The sequence below is a fragment of the Martes martes genome, assembly GCF_963455335.1.
Source record: "Martes martes genome assembly, chromosome: 8".
NCBI classification, from domain to species: Eukaryota; Metazoa; Chordata; class Mammalia; order Carnivora; family Mustelidae; genus Martes; species Martes martes.
In genome coordinates this window covers 96,513,135-96,528,463 of record NC_137895.1, presented here as the reverse complement: position 1 = coordinate 96,528,463, position 15,329 = coordinate 96,513,135, and the positions used below count along the sequence as shown (strand labels likewise).

The 15,329-nt window shown below is 35.8% G+C and overlaps 1 protein-coding gene and 1 pseudogene across 2 annotated transcripts in view; both read left to right on the top strand.

Moving 5' to 3' along the window:
* Nucleotides 1-15,329, top strand: part of TAFA2 (TAFA chemokine like family member 2) — a gene marked incomplete at both ends in the record, with an annotated part of 105,304 nt that overhangs the window by 40,493 nt on the left and 49,482 nt on the right.
* On the top strand, nt 2,110-2,547 carry LOC308348290 (ubiquitin-ribosomal protein eL40 fusion protein-like; annotated as a pseudogene). The gene has a single exon. The product of its transcript is annotated as a ubiquitin-ribosomal protein eL40 fusion protein-like (transcript).

Sequence of the window (15,329 nt, the reverse complement as noted above, 5' to 3'; positions counted from 1 at the left end):
AAATTCCTTCAAGGAGTTTGAATGTGCTGGCTCTACCTTTTATCTTTCTGTTTTCTCTTTTAACCACTTCATTCAGATCTTGGTTCCCATCAGTCTTTTAAATCTGCTCTTGTCAAGGTCACCAAGGATCTTTGTGTTGCTAAAACTGATAGTATATTCCCAGCACTCACTTTATTGGACATTACAGCAGATATTGACACAGAGCACATGTTCTACGAACATGTTTCTTTCTTTATTTTTCTTGGATACCCTTTCTTTCTTGGTTCTCCTCTAACTTCCTTTGCCATCTTTTCTCCATTTCCTTGAAGAATCCTCCTCATCTTTCTCACTCAGTACTTGGATCTCCTCTTTTGTTTGTCTAGACTCCTACAATGTGGTCAGCCTGTCCCATGGCTTTGAATAGTATTTATATACTCATGACTTCCAAAGAATTTTTTATCTAGCCCCAACTTTTCCCCTTATTTACATAGTCATAGATCTTAACTCTTTAAGTGACACCTCCCATTTATATCTAACATGCATCTCAAACCTAATTTTTCTAATATCATAGTTTGACTTCCCAACTCTTGCCCCAAATCTACTCTTTTCTCAGTCTTCCCTGTCTCCATTCTCTAGTTGCTAAGATTCTTGGAATGATCCTTGACACTTCTCTTTCCTTCACATTCAACTTTCAATTCATCAGCATGTCCTGTTGATATCTTCAAAATATATTCTTATATTCTTAAGTTTTCATTACCTGTACAGCTACCATTTGATTTTCCCAAGGCATTCTTAGTTCATGATGGTTAATAGCATTCCCTTTTCCTCTCAAAGGTGACCTAATTTGGACAACAGTCATCTTAGTTACCACCTTAATCCACATCACTATCATCTCTCTCCCAGACTATAGCCATGGACTCTCACTAGTCTCTCGGATTTCATTCTTTTGCCCTATAGTCTGTTCTCCACACAGTGGCTGATATGAGCTTTTTGGAGTGTAAACCATCAAGGTACCCCTCAAGCCCTCCTGCACCTTCCATCCATAGGGTAGGCCAGATTATACTACAGAAATACATCCCAGTAATGATGTATTTTGTCACTCATATACCATGTCCTCTGTATGGCTGGCGACTGGAATGGTGATCTCTTTTCCCAATAGTTCCTCAGGGACCCAAGCTAATAGAGACTTTACCTTGTAGTTCAACCACCTGGAACTTGTAGCCACCTTGGTGGCTTAGGCAGGTGAAAAGAGAGGCTCAAGGATCCTGCATGATGTTTTTCTTGTCTCAGCTGAAATATAACCTGTTGCTCTCACTCATATTTCATTGGCCACACCTAGTCAAAAGGTCTTGCCCAACTGAGAAGAATATTTTCTGTGACTCAAAAAGGAGAGAGAAGCTGGAGATTCATGAACATATTTAATGTTTTACACATCATCTTACTCAGAATAAAATCTAAAGCCTTTGTGATAGCCAAAAGATCTCATATAGTCTGCTTCCTGGATAACTCTAGTTACATCTTCTGCTGTCCTACTTCCTCACTCTACTCCAGCTATTCCTGCCTTCTTGTTATTTTTGAACACTCTGGTCATAGACCTCTTCCTGGAATGATCTCTCAATATGAACAAGACTGGATCCCTCATTTTATGTAGGTCTGTGATTAAATACATCCTATTAAAAAATGTCTTCCATTACCACTCTATATAAAAATAGTACCTCTCTGTCCTTTTCAACCTGCTTTATATTTCTTCATATCACTTGTTTCTACTTGGACTATTATGTTATTGTATGCCAATTTATTTTCTATTTTTACTAGAACTTATGTATCATCAGAGGAAGGATATGATCTGTTTGGTGTTCAGCTATATATGTTCAGTTTAAGAACAGTGTCTGACACACCTTCTAGGTATGCAATAAATATTTATTGAATGATTAATGAATAAATGAAGTGATAATTTAAACCCTAGTAGTGGATGAACTAATCAAGAGGAGATAGTAGGGAAGAGGACTAAAGAAATGACCTCTAAGACTGCCTTCTTTAAAGAATTTGTTAGAGGAAATGAACCATGAAAAAGATGAGGTAGGGAGAGAATCAGAATGCAGTATTTCACTTTCTCTGCAACAAGGTGGCCGAGGGGTTTGGTGGTGGTAGCCTTGCGAATTCATGCCAACAGACACAGAGATGCAGATTTTTGTGAAGACCCTGATGGGCAAGACCATCACCCTCTAGGTTAAGCCCAGTGACACCACTGAGAATGTCAAAGTCAAAATCCAAGACAAGGAAGGCATCCCACCTGAACTGCAGCGTCTGATTTTTGTGGGCAAACAGCTGGAAGATGGCCACACTCTGTCAGACTACAATATCCAGAAAGAGTCTACCCTGCACTTGGTGTCTTGGCTCTGGGGTGGCATTATTGAGCCTTCCCTCCATGCGCTGGCCCAGAAATACAACTGTGACAAGATGATCTCCTGCAAGTGTTGTGCTCGCCTGCACCCCCACGCTGTCAACTGCCCCAAAAAGAAGTGCGGCCACACCAACAACCTGTGCCCCAAAAAGAAGGTTAAATAAGGCTCCTTCACCGCCTCTTCTGCAGGGTGGCCTCCTGGCCAAGCCCCAAGGGTCTGGGTCCTCAATAAAAGTTCCCCTTCATTGACTGGAAAAAAAAAAAAAAGAATGCAATATGTCAGGAATGTGAAGGTAGGACAGAGGTTTAAAGACTGTGTGCTTGCAAGATTTAAGGATATGAAAAATGTGCAGAAGACATTAGGTTCAGTAAATAATAAAGCTATGTATGTTCTGGTTATCTGTTGCTGCATAATCAGCCATCTCAAACTTAGTGGCAAAAAGATAATTTCAATATGCTCATGAATTCTTTGGATTAGGAATTTGGACATGGCACAATGGGGATAGCTTACTTGGGTTTTTGGTTGGGAACACTCCAATGACTTCAAGTGACTTAAGGACTGGGGCTGGAATCATCTGGAGGTTTTGTTCACATATCTAGTGCCTGGTCTTACATAGTTTGGAGATGGGACTTGGCTGGGACTATTGACCAGGGGACCTATAGGCTAATCCAGGTTGGTGCTTGGGTTGTCTCTGAGAGGAAGTGTCCAGAGTGGGAACATCTGGTAGGTGAGCTTTCCAAGAGAAGAAGATATAAATTGCATAGCCTTTCTGATCCAGCTTGGGAAATCATAGTGTCATTGTGTTGTTACATGGTGTTGGGTACAAGCAATTAACTATGACCAGTCCAGATGAGGGAGGATAATTAGACTCAAAAGTGGGGGGTAGGGGTAGGTGATTCCATCTCTTTACTGGCAAGTGGCAAGACCACAGTGCAAAAGGGCATGTGGGAAGGGAGATTTCATGACTACCATCTTTGAAAATACAATTTGCCACAACTGACAAATTTGATAAAACTATTTATATAGATTCCTCTAAGTTTGGTACTAAAAGAAAGAGAAGAGATGGACTGGATTAGACTTACCTGGAATATTTCAAACTTCTTATTTTCAAATAATAATAATAATAATAATAATAATAATAACCCAAAGAGTTGAACCAAAGAGATTAAGTGACCTGAGCAAGGGCACACAATTTGGAAGAAAACCAGTTGCCAGCAAACACTACTCTGAAGCCCCCTGGCTTTCTGATTTCCCATTCCATTGCAATAGTCTGGAATTCTGTAGGATGGTGGGATCCAGAATCTGCTCTGGTCAGGGTAAATGTGGATTCAGAGCCTTCCATCTCTGCTTCAACCACAGCAGCTCTGAGTTGATCAGTTTTATACTGGGGCCCCGTTTGGGATTATATTTTGCTGCTAAAAACAATTGAGAACAACAAAGTAGATGTTCTAAAAATTCCCTTCATTTCCAAATTTCTATGTTCCTATTTTTCTATATGGTTCATAAACTGACATTGACAGCAATTCCAAACATTGAGGACAGGCCAGGGGAAGAAGAAAGTGGAAAGTACCAGTTGTTGCCAATCTGTACAGACCAAGCACTGAGTTAGGGTCTTTACAGATGTGATCCATTCAAATCCTTTCACTCCTGCAAAGTACATGTTATTATCCAAAGGGCTCAAATAATTCAGATCGCTTGTCTAGTGTCACTCAATGATTCAAAACTAAATCAGTTCGTCTACAAAGATAGCGTTCTTTTTTTTTCTCCTTCTTTGTTCACAAAAGACTTCATTATCCAGTGATGCATACTGAGACCATACAGAAATCTGCATGGTCCACTTCACATGCAGTAGAAGGATCTTAACTTTATAATAAGTGTGTCAACTGTTTTATGCAATATAAAACTTTAGATTTATGAACACACCTCAGAATTTAACTCTGTGATTGTGAAATATGACTTTGGCCTTGGCTTCTGTGGGCCAAATACGTATCCAGTGTACTTCTACTGGACATAAAAACAAATTTTTATTCAGCTAAACTTTATTTTTACAGCTAAGCAAGTATTTTATTCATAGCAATCAGTTGCAATAAATACATGGTTGGGTTATGTTTGTTTTGATTTTTTTTTCAAAATTGTGCTTGTGAAAGTTTTTGAACTCTATTTCTGTTAGAACATGAACCGAAGTAGAGTGGAGGAACAAGGTATTTTAGAGTACTACATTTTCCTCTCAGACTTTCTTCTTTTTTGTACATTGTGTTATTTATGTTTGGATAGAAGATGACTTGATGTAATTACAGTTTTTTAATGGTATCAATGTTTATATGCTAAATAATTCTAGAGAGATTAGAATGATGATATCATCCATACTATTCTACATTATTACTCAGATGATGATGATGATGATGATGATTTACATTTCATAAAAACTTTTGGATCAAGAAGATAAGTTCTTTCTAAAATTATCTAGCTAATGTATTTTTCCTTGATATTTGTTAATCATATATATTTCCCTGTTTGTTTAACTCTTTGGATTTTTAAAAACATTTTCAACATAAAATTAGCAGCTTTCATTATTCAATATAAATTGTTACAGCATTTTACTCTTAGAAAAATACATTTGCATTAGTGACTGAAATTACTTTAAATAAGAAACACAAAAGGAGACTTCCTCCGAGTTATATATTCACATAGTAACAGTGGATTGAAATGATTTGTCTTTGATTTATACTAATATTGTGATTAGAAATAGTAATCTACCCATTACATGATCATTGATCACATACAAGTTCAGTGAGGTCAGAAATGGCATTGAAGTAGACTTTTGACTCCTTGGCATTGCAAGGTCATGTCTCAAGCCAAACTAATGGCAGATTTGGGTATAATACAGATTTGGGTAAGGATGATGCTAAACTTTAGTCCATCCCTGTTAAGTTCCCATCTCCTTGTAAAAACATTAGGTACCAAACAATCAGCTCAGGAAAGAAATGTATCATGAGACCATTTTTTCTTTTAAATAGAATTAATTAATATTCACAAATATCTTACTGATGTAACAAGACATTTGAATAAGTTTAATTTAAAATTATAATCGGGAAAAGAAACAAGAACAATATTAATTTATTCAAGAATATATTCATATTCAGAATCACACTGTCCATGTGGAGTCATTAGACAGCTATTCAAAAGTTTGCATATTACTCAGAGCTCAGAGGAATCACTATTAATTCTCTTTAATTAAACTTCTGACATTTAATGTTGAGAGCTACTATTAGTGAGGTCCAAGATTTGATTGAAATCAATTTGATTACTTAAACTTAGTGAATGCAGTTTAAAAAAAATTCTTTTAAGAACTGTGTATTTGGTTAATCCATGAAACGGTAGCATGTGATCTGACCGAAAGCAACTTGGTCACACACAAATTAGCCATTATTTGTTGTTGGTCACAACAAATAATTTAGATACTTGTTTTTCAAAATTGGTTATTTTGGTAAAGCATTTTTTAATTTCATAGTTAGTTACTACTGCTACACATATTATTACTATGTAGACTTACATAAATAAAGTTAGTTACACTGTAAATCCTATCACTTTGGTAGATCTATGTTGTTTTAAAAATTCTAATAGACAATACTTTATTGACATGACTAATGAAATATTAATGGGGCTCATACACATATGAATTTATGACTGCGTACTGAGGCAACAATTATTGATTAGGAGAATGGATGTGGAAGACTAAATGCATTTCAGTTATATAATTCATTTTGCAATTCTTGAGTTTCTAGTCAAATGGCAAGTAATGAAACTGGTCATGTTGGTTATCAGAAAATAATGACTTTTATTCAGTGATATTTGCTATGTTATTTGATGATTGAGTGGAAGCAAAATTTCCTCAATTTACTCCTTTCTATGTGGCTTGTAGGGTGCTCATGAACCTGAAGAGAATTGATTAAACACTGCTGCAGGGGGATGGGAATATTAGAGGGCTTAGGTGCTAGTTGCTTCAAGTGCCTTCATTGAACTTTTGGATGCCATTACTGAACTAGCAAATCAACTTTACTACATTGTGGCCAAAGGAAGGTAGATATGGACACATTTAACAGAACCAATTAATATTTATCTTAATTCATGTCTTTATTTTGAGAAGTGAAAAGTGGGCGAAGTGGACCATCCTGTGAAGTAGCGAGTTTTCCATTATTGGAATATATCTTAGCAAGACTTGAAGAACTATTTGTTGACATGAAGGAACTTATGCATTATCTAGTCATTAAAAATTCCCCAAAGAGATCGGGAGGGAGACAAACCATAAGAGACTCTTAATCTCACAAAACAAACCGAGGGTTGCTGGGAGATGATGGGGGGTAGGGATAGGGTTGGGTTATTGGCATTGGGGAGGGTATCTGTTATGGTGAGTGCTGTGAAATGTGTAAGCCTGATGATTCACAGACCTGTACGCCTGGGGCAAATAATATATTACATTTTAATAAAAATAATTTAAAAAAAATTCCCCGAAGAATATAAGCAGAATAGCAGTTACAAGATATTAATACATTTTGTGTTTAAAATGTTTCCATGTTCCATTGTTAGGGGAAAAAAGCTAAACATGTTCCTTTATTTCAAGAATGCTCATATTTTTGATATGCTAATATGCTTTGTGAATCTTAAAGAAGGGAATTAATTTTAAGTGTTTTCCAAACCTTTTTTGACTTTGATGCCTTTTATTCCTCTCTCATGAGGCTACTGCCTATTCAATTAAATACACATCAGGAAACACGAGACTGCATGTTACGTAAAGCTCCTTACAGCTCTAAGATTATTTGAATAGGATAGTTTTTTTTTTTTTAAATGGAACTGTGAATTTGGAGGGAAAATAAAATGAACATGATGTCTAAGAACAAATAATGATGGAGAACCTCCTATTTCCTTAGTAATATCCTTTTTAGAATGAAAAGGATAGACATTCAACGACATAACAAGATCCAAAATAATGCTGCTTTAAACAAGAGAGAAGGCTATTTCATAAAATTCTGAAATGGCATTGGAGATTGGCTGCAAGAATTTATTAAGCTTGAGGATACTTTTGCCTTGTTACTCCAGCCTCCTACCACCATCCCTTCATCTCTGTGGTCTATGCTGGCAGAAAAGGGGAAGGAGTGGATAAGCCAGTTTCTTTTGTGGGCACAACTTACAAATTGCACATAATACTTCTCCCGGCATCCCTTTGGTTACAACTGAAACTTATGGCCACCTGCAATGGGCTGGACCTGGTTTATTCTGGGGGGGGGGGTTAATATCCCCAGCTAAGGATTGAGACATTCTCTTACTATAAAAGTAGGAGAACATGGATATTGGAGAACAACCCGCAGTCTCTGCTGAACGAGCCATATTTGTCAGTGCTGTTCCTTCTGATAACATAACATTTATTGTTTTTTAAATTAAAAAAATTTTTTTCATCATGATACATATATTCTTTAATCTCCGTCACCTATTTCACCATCTCCCCACACCCCTCCACTCTGGTTACCATCAGTTTGTTCTTTATAGTTAAGAGTCTCTTTCTTGGTTTCTCTCTCTTTGTCCTTTGCTTTTTGTTTTGTTGCTTACGTTCCACCTATGAGTGAGATCATATGGGATTTGTCTTTCTCTGACTGATTCATTTCACTTAGCATTATACTCTCTAGCTCCATCCGTGTTGTTGCGAATGGCAAGACTACATTCTTTTTTTTATGGCTGAACCATATTCCACTCTATCTATACACTGCATCTTTTTTTATATCCATTCATTTATTTGTGGGCATTTGGACTGCTTCCATAGTTTGGCTATTATAAATAATGCTGTAATAAACATAGGGGTGCATGTATCCCTTTGAATTAGTGTTTTGTATTTTTTGGGTAAACACCCAATAGTGCAAATACTGGATTGTAGGGCAGTTCTATTTTTAATTTTTTGAGGAAACTCTGTACTCTTTCCCACCGTAGCTGCACCAGTTTGCATTCCCACTAACAGTGTAAGAAGAGTTCCTTTTTCTCCCAACCCTCGCTGACACTTGTTATTTCTTGTGTTTTTGATTTTAGTCATTCTGACAGGTGTGGGGTTGTATCTCATTGTGGTTTTCATTTCTATTTCCCTGTTGATGAGTGATGTTGAGCATCTTCTCATGTGTCTGTTGGCCATCTTGATTTCATAATATTTGTAAGGAAACATTGCTTCTAGAAATTAAAACTGTATTCCTTTATGGATCTTCTGTTATTCCCTTAAGTGTACATCTAAAGTCCAAGACAATCTAGCAAAATATGAAACATTAATAATAGATCTGAGAGAGAGAGAATGTGCAAACACACAAGAGAGGAAATGAATGAATGAAATTATGAATGAATAAGGGGAGCCCAGGCATAATGCATCTTGCTGTGAGTCAAAGCTGAAAGTAACATTTTCCATAAAGGGTGAGAGGCCCTGGCCACTGGAAAATTCTATGTTCTGTTTCAAAAGGCCACATGTGCTGTCTGACTCACAGCCACTCAAATATTCACAAATTATTTTCTTTATGATTGTTGTTAATACTTTGTTTTATACATAGCATAGATCTAAGCTTGGGACTATTCCCTAATTTTTTTTATAAATTTCAAAGCTTTTTGTCATTCACTATTTTTAAGATTGTATGTTTCTTCTAAGTATTTAATGAACAATTACTTTGCCTGTTATTTGACATCCATTTCATCACTGAACACACAATTTCAAATTTATAAATATATGCACATTTGTATATATATGCACATTATATATTATACATAAGTTAATAAGTGGTTATAAGCAACCTTATAACTATATGTATACTAAAATACATAAATAATATATATAAGCTATATATAAAGCTATACATGTTTATATACAAACTAATATATATACAAACTCTATATAAACTAATATACGTAAACTAATAAGTAGTTATAAGCACCTTCTCTATATAGGATTGTGCCAAATGCTATGGAATATGTGAAAAAAGTTTAGCACTCAGTTACTGTTAGGTTGTGTGCCACACATAATCTAAAAAGAGAAAACGTAGAAAACAAAATTTCTAAAACAAAATGCAAATTACAGGACTAGTAAGCATGGTGTTATCTGCTTGTCTGGACCTAACACTCATCATCAAGAAATAACTTGCTTTTCATAACTGAAAACATAGGTGTTATAATCTTACATCTAGCTGTCATTGCTTCAATTCTGGGTGCTGTATTAAGAAATGGAAGGCGTGTCAGAAAATTGCCCAAAGAAGATAGATATAAAATAACTCCACATTTCTCTGAACTTTCACCAATTCTTTTACACTCATCACGGCTATGCATATATTCCATTTTTATAGATGTGTCTGTCTTATACTACATTCAAAATTAGGACAGAAGTTCTATTTTTTTCCTTTAATTTTCCCTAACAGACAGGAGAGCTGCTGTGTACCAAAGGGCATGTGTGTCAACAGTAACCAAATTATATTTAAGATTTTTGCTATGTGTATTTCAGTGGGTTCTTTCAGATATAATACTTCTCATTTTTTGGAAAATATTCAGACCAGAACTATCCTTTTGACTTATAGGAAGACATACCCTGAAAAGCATTCAAGTAACTCTAACCTTCTTTTACTTTTTCCATGTTCTTATTCAAGATCCTTTTTGCTTTGCTGTCTTAAAAGTGTCTTATATGTGGCCAGTAAGTGTCCACATTCTCTCTGAACTTGTGTCTTTACTCACTCTGCACTCAATACTCAAGTGAGACTGCACTTTAACAGGCTTCCTCATTGCCACACCTCCTTGACCTCCTTGTCCTCACCTCTCTTCTCACTCACTTCTCCCTTTAAGTCCATCACGTACCAGATCCACCAGCTCCCTCCTACAAACCTGTACTGCCTCTTATCTCTCCAACAGCTTCCAATGATGCTTCTGTTCCCTTTCATGCAGGTTTGAAACTTCAAAGTCATTTTCAATTTCTGTCTCTCTATCAACTACCTCATGCAAACAGTTGCCTGTTTCTTGCAGGGTCTAGGTCCACAATGTCCTTCTTTTCTGTTGGGATCTTCTCTTCCATTCCAGCCTGGTTCAAGCCTTCATGATTTATTTTTTATTTTTATTTATTTAATTTTTTAAAGATGTTATTTATTTATTTGTCAGAGAGAGAGAATAAGAGAGTGAGCACAATCAGGGAGAACAGCAGGCAGAGGAAGAAGCAGGCTCCCTGCTAAGCAAGGAGCCCAATGTGGGACTCGATCCCAGCACTTTGGGATCATGACCTGAGCCAAAGGGAGATACCTTCATGATTTAATTGATGCTATGTCCTATGCTCTTGCAGTTTCCAATAAACCATGATGCCTTTCAAGCCAAAATCACTTATTCTCTGAACATGCCTCTCATTGTTACCTCTAAGTACCTTTATACATTGTTTTCTATGGGAAATAGAATGTTTTCTTTCATATATCTGGTTATTAAAATATTACCCATCCATTCATAAGACTTATGGTCATTTAACTAAAGCCAATTTTTTCCCCACAAAGATGGTATAGATCAGTTCATATAAACAGTTTTGCTTTTCTTTTTTTTTCTTTTTATCAGTTTTGCTTTCCTGTAATGAATTTATTTTCTGCTGTTCTGAAGCTGTGATCCTTTAAGATACATGCTATTACAAACAATTTAAACTTTTTTATATTGACAACATAGTCTCAAAACTTAGCATAACAAGTTGTAATTTCTCTTAGGGCACTAGTCATGTCTTATTCATATCTGTATTCCCCAGAGCACCTTTTATGATTTCCACCAAATAGAAATGCTTCAAGACTTGATAAATGAATGACTGAATGAATTTAAGTAAGACTTGTTACTATCAGTATTTTTGGACCCTAAACACAAACGATGGCCGGAGACTTCACTGTTACTTTGAGAATAAGTTTGTCTTTCATTTTCTGAGGTGTGTTTTATTTCAGTTTTCTGAGAGAATAAAATGTAATACATTTTTAAGAAACAAAATAGCTATGTCTATTGGTTTTTCTAGAGGAGATGAAATGGGTCACTATGCTTTTTACTTCCTAAGTGTATGGAGCACCCTACGCAAAATGCTAGCATGAAGAGACTGAAGTTACCTTCATAGTTTATATTCGTTACCTATTGTACCATGAAAAATTAACACAAAATTAGAAGCTTCAAACAACACACATTTTATTATCTCATGCTTTTTGTGAGTCAGGAGTCCAGACATGGTATAACTGGGGTCTGTGCTTCAGGGTCTCACTAGGCTGCAGTCCAGATGTTGGCTGAGTCTCAGTCTCATCAGAGGCTCAACTGAGTAGGAACTTATTTCCTAGCTCACTTGGGTTACTCGCAATTCATTTCCTTGCAGCCTAGGGCTGAGGCTACCATCCGCTCCTAGAGACTACTAGCAGTTCCTTGCAGCATGAGCTTCTCCTTTATGGCAGCTTGCTTCTTTCACAGCTGGCAAGAGAGACTGTGCAGCTGCTTTGCTAACAAGACAGTCTTATATAACACAGGCATGAAGTGACAGCCCATTACTTCTGCCATCTTCTTCTGGTTATAAGCAAATCACAGGTCTCACCCACATTCAAAGGGAGAGAAATCTATCAGGTTGGGAACACCAATAGTTGGCTATCTTTGGGGCCAACTTCAAGTCTTTCACCACTATAATGGCTTTGGCATGTGGCTCCTGTTTGTTCATGCTTAAGTCCTGCTTCAAGTTCTGTTGCAATTTTATTCTAAAAACTCTCCCCACCTCATTTTTAAAAATTTTATGTGTGGATTTACACCAAAAGGATATAAAAATTAAAGGACCCAATTGATTTGGAGGAGAGAGGAAGACAATCTTTATTTGCTGGTAGCTTAAGAACTAGAACTAGTATAGAGTTCATACTAAGATTCCTGAAAATGATATGTCAATATAGAATGCTGTGAGCAGGACAGAACCTGTGAGGTTTTCTGATACAACTACTCACTTTACTGACTTGCAAGCAGAAGTACTCAGAGGTTGAGTGGTTTATCTAGGATTGAAGCTGAAAATGTGACCTACCTAGGGACCCCGAGCTCTTAGATAGCAAAGTTAATGAGCACCTGCACTGAAATTAATTCAGTTAAATATAGTTTATGGAGATTGGCTTTGACCCAAAGAAACAGATTTTGGAACATTTTTCATAAACATTTTTTAAAATGGTGTAATAAAGTAAAAATTATACACATACTATGCTTATTTTGGTACACAAAGAATAAAATTAAAAGACTCTTTGACACCAATTTTAAATAATATTTTATGCATATGCTGTTAGCTTATTTATAGAGCAAAAAATATAACTACCATGTTATTTCCTAAAAATTAGCTATAATGCTATAGAGAAATATATAGAATGAATGGTCAAAATTATGAATCACAAACCCATGAAATACCTGGATCTGAATCTTGATTATACTCCTGGTTCTTTTTCTGATCCTGGGTAGGCTCTACTCCTTAGAGAATGTGTTTGTGATTCCCACAATGTGAATCACCAGCTCATTTGCTTTATTACATATTCATACAGCTTAGGATATACTACGTCCTAGACATTATGCTGGCCCTAGGAATACAAAGGTCAAGACTCAGTCCTTTTGAGTATTTCATAGTCTAGTGGGGAAGAAGGAAGCGTAAACAAAATTATTATACAGTATGCTCAGAGTGTGGTATTATGAACTAAACCTGGTGCAAATCCATAGGCAAATCTTCTGTGTCTGAAGAATTAGAGACCTTTAGAGAAGTGGCATTTAACATCAGGAAGGTGCATGGTGAACAAGTATTTTGTCCTCCCTACTGGTTTCTAAGTTTTCTATCCGTTTTACTTTAACTGCATTTTGCCTCTTTACAGTTGCATATTTATCCTGATTTAGAATATGTAGGTGGCACTAAAGTTGTAATGGATTAGAGTTGGAGGGCAGGGAGGAAAGCACCATTTCATTACCCTTACACCTTGATACTGCTTCCATCGTAATACTATTCATCACCTCACAGCAAATGGGTATATACACGGATGTGCCTAATAAAGAGATGATTTATTTCAGATCTATGGTGTTCAAGTTATGAGATTTAGAGGGGAGAGAACCATTTCTTGATATCTTGAATTCATGTTCTTCTCATCATCAGTGAAGAATAAGATGCACATTTTTACGCATGGCAGAGTCACAGACTAAATTAGTGCAAAAGACTCCCTAAGAATGAATGAGATTAAATTTCCAAAATACACTCAAAAGGGAGGTTGTTCATAAAAATCTATAAAATTTCTTGTATTTGTGACTTTATAACTGATTTCAAGTATAAAATTGTAGCTAATTTTTAAATTAATTCATTTAATCACTTATAACTGTGATTATCTGTAAAATGGGGCTAACAATTCTGATTTACCTGTAGGCGGATTGTGAAACTCAAAGAAGATCATGGCTGGAAAAATTCCCTATAGATTAAAAGCTCATTCAAAATTTAGAAATATGAATTCAGACTTTTCATTTCTTAAGTTTTAAGAACAAGTTTTGAAGCATGGCAGAAAATGAGTTAATTAAAAAAAATTTCTCTAAATTTAAATCCCATAAAGTCAGTTATACATTGTTATAATTAACATTCTCTTGGAGAGGTGCTGGTGGAATTTTAAGGATGGAGGATAAATATGTTCTTATTAGAGTTCTTACTTGCAAATTTATGTTAATATGAGTCACAGTCCAAATGACACACAGTTTCCTAGAACAGCTCTGAAATAACACTTGTATCTAAGGGTCTCTCTTTCCCTGTCTCTACTCCCTCCCTCCCTGTCTTCCTTCTTCCTTTTTCTTCTTCCCTTTCTTTCTTGGAATCCACTTTATTAAGAGATAACCCTCAGTAGGCTATCTCAACGTAAAAACTCCAATTTCAGTTCTGAAGTGGTACTCTTATTTAACTGCAGATGTATTTTGATTTCTTTTTATTTCATAACTACATCCTAAATTGGATATTAAAAAGAACCAATAAAAGCAGATTCCACCTAATAAAAATTTGAGAATCTTCAAGCCTTTCACTTATATTAGAATACTTAATCATTAATATGACTATGTCAACATTTTACCCTTTAGTTAAAGTAAGGTAAGAGAGATGTTCATCTGACATGTAGCAATTAGTTCAAATTGCAATGAGATGTTTTAGTGAGCTCATTTAGTTGTTTGATGTATGATGTGTGTGTGTGTGTGTGTATGTGTGTGTGTAAAGCTCTATCAAATAGGTAGTAATTCTTGAGGGGAAAAAGGAACTAACTAATCATTGGATGAATGCCTAATGTGTGCAGGCAATAAGAAAAGTTGTCTCTTCCACCAACAAATTAGCAAAGATACAGACGTCTTCCCAAGGTTTAGTATCTAGATATACCCAGTGATTGCATAATATTTTTAAACAAAGAACAAGAGTTTCCATATATGCATATATCCCTATATATATATACTCCCTCATAGAATGTTAATGTTAGAATTACAAGTCACATAGTCTCAGTCCTTCATGTTGTGTATAAGATCCAGAGAGGCCAATGAGTTTCTATTCTTGCTAGAGAAAAAACCTTGGATTAAAATCCATCTCCTTTCCCAAGTAGAATTCTTTTCACTGTATTTTCATATTCATTTATTCACAGGGTCACCAAATAATTGGTGAATACCTTATTTAGTAGGACAGAAAAGGTGGTATAATAAAGCTTGCTATTTCTCCTTCCTTGTCTCCCTCCTTCCAACTTCTCTTCATCTCTTTGTACTACTCTAACTGACATTATTCTGGGTATTGAGAGTTCCTAAGACTCACAGTTAGGTAGAGTTGGAGAAAGCCAAGTAGGTAGGTAGCTAGGTAGATAGAATATTGTTATTCTTACATTACTTATATTAGTGCTTATTTATATTAGTGCTTATTAGAGTTTAGTTAAAATC